The sequence below is a fragment of the Ailuropoda melanoleuca genome, chromosome 2, assembly GCF_002007445.2.
Source record: "Ailuropoda melanoleuca isolate Jingjing chromosome 2, ASM200744v2, whole genome shotgun sequence".
NCBI classification, from domain to species: domain Eukaryota; kingdom Metazoa; phylum Chordata; class Mammalia; order Carnivora; family Ursidae; genus Ailuropoda; species Ailuropoda melanoleuca.
This window is the reverse complement of record NC_048219.1, coordinates 82,544,841-82,546,716: the sequence shown is the minus strand read 5'-3', so window position 1 is coordinate 82,546,716 and position 1,876 is coordinate 82,544,841. Positions and strand designations below refer to the sequence as shown.

Genomic DNA, 1,876 nt, shown 5'->3' with positions numbered 1-1,876 from the left:
CAGACGCTTCACCCACTGAGCCACCCAGGCGCCCCTCCCCCACTCCACTTTAATGAAGTTTCCTTTCATTCAATTTCATAGGAACCACTTGAATGTTGACTATTTGAAAATGCTCTGGTGAATACTAACATATATGCCCAATGAAAAAATATCCTGTCATTAGAAATGACAGGGAGTCTGTAATAACATGACGGAAATATGTGTGTTATAAAAGTGAAAACGACCCTGTGTTCACATTTGTATGTGCGTTTTATCACAGCTATGTAAAAATAAATCCGTATACCTACAAAAGGAATGAAACCAAGTATATGCGAATAGCATCAGTCATTTGCTTGGTGGTAAAACTAGAGGAGTTCTGAAAATCATTTTATCGTCCTCAGCATTTTCAAAACGTGTGACAGCTCTGTAATACTTGCGTAAGGCACTGGGGTTTTAAGCACGGAGCATGCAGGTGCCCTGAACGCTGGGAACCTGCGCGATCCCCGCAGGACTCCCGGGCCCAAAACTCTTTAGTTTTAGGACCCGAGACCACGGTCTGGTGGCGGACCCGAGTGCCTGGAGCGGAGACTGCGCCCTCGGCCCGCGGAAGATCTCCGGTTTTCCCTGAGGCACGAGCCTTGGATGGATCTGAACGCCTACGTAAGCTTCCCGCTGCCGCAGCAGGAGGACCCCCCGCGAAGCGCCCGGCTCTGCGGCAGGACCCTCGGCGGCCGCCGTAGCGCGGAGCCAAAGCCGCGGGTCCTCGTGCGCTGTGCGAGCTGCGCGGTGGCATCAACCCGCGCCGCACGGGAGCGTCCTCAGAGCCTGAGGAACGTGGCTTCCTCACCTGTAGGATGGGCTCCGGCCCGGCGGGGCGTGTGAGGACTGAATGAGGTATGCGTACGCAGTGATAAAGCGCTTATCGAGGTGCGCAGTCCCAGTGTGGGCGGCCAGCCCAAGGAGGAGTTCTTAGCTGTGTCGTGAGAATTAGGCGAGAAAGGAACCATAAAGAACCTGCATTTAATTAGGACTGGGGAACGGTAACAATTCCTTTTAACAACGATGAGCTACAAGCCGCACCTTTGGAAATACACACCCTTAGCGCCTGCTGCTTATGAGTGCAGATGGGCAGGGAGAGGGCATTTGCGAGAGCGGGCCAGAGGGGAGCCGGCCAGCCGTGCCGGGCACGCGGTGTACCTGCTCTCTGCCCTGCCTGCTGGTCGCATGTGCTGCGCCCTTCAGTTCCCACACCCGCGCTCTGAGCGCAAGTACAGCTTGTCCCGACCGAGCAAAGCGAGTGCAGCACACCCTCCTAGCAGTATCCCTAACAGCCAGCAGGTGAAGGCCCTGCAAGCTCCAGGTGAGTGAGGCACTCCGAGGTAGCTTCTTGCAAACAGCCCGTTCAGGGGCCTGCCGAGGTCAGTGCGCCCTCCGTGCCTCGCTCTTCGGTAAGCAGGGCTTCTACAGCACTACGGAAAAGTTGACATGTCTTTATTCCGTCGTTCAAATGAAGGTGTTCCACTGGCACTGAAAGTGAATTGTGCCAGCTATGTTTAGCCCTTTCTCTTTACACGCATTGTACTAAATGCTCCGTAATCTCACTTAATCCGGGCAGCCAACCTCAAAGTGTTTTGTCCGCTTTACGTTTTGGAAAGCTAAGACTCAGAGTTTGCGACGCTTGTTGAAGGTCACAGCTCGAAAGTAGCAGGGCCAGAGTGCGAATCTGGGCTGATCTGGACTCCAAACAGTATACTCTTAACAGCTACGCTGCTCTAGAGATCTGCCCGTATTTTCTGCTTTAAATAAAATGCTTTCTGAATCTTAATTTTCAGGGCCTGTAAGGAAGCATTTTTCAGAGCACGTTTTCTAGGTTCTCGACCCTTCCCCCCCCCCCCCC

General features: G+C 53.5%; 1 long non-coding RNA gene across 1 annotated transcript in view; it reads left to right on the top strand.

Moving 5' to 3' along the window:
- The first annotated feature begins 739 nt into the window (after positions 1–739).
- Positions 740–1,876, top strand: part of LOC105239468 — a 2,457-nt gene continuing 1,320 nt past the window's right edge. The window contains exon 1 of the long non-coding RNA XR_858309.3: positions 740–873. This is a non-coding gene — a long non-coding RNA (uncharacterized LOC105239468). The remainder of the gene's footprint in view (positions 874–1,876) is intronic.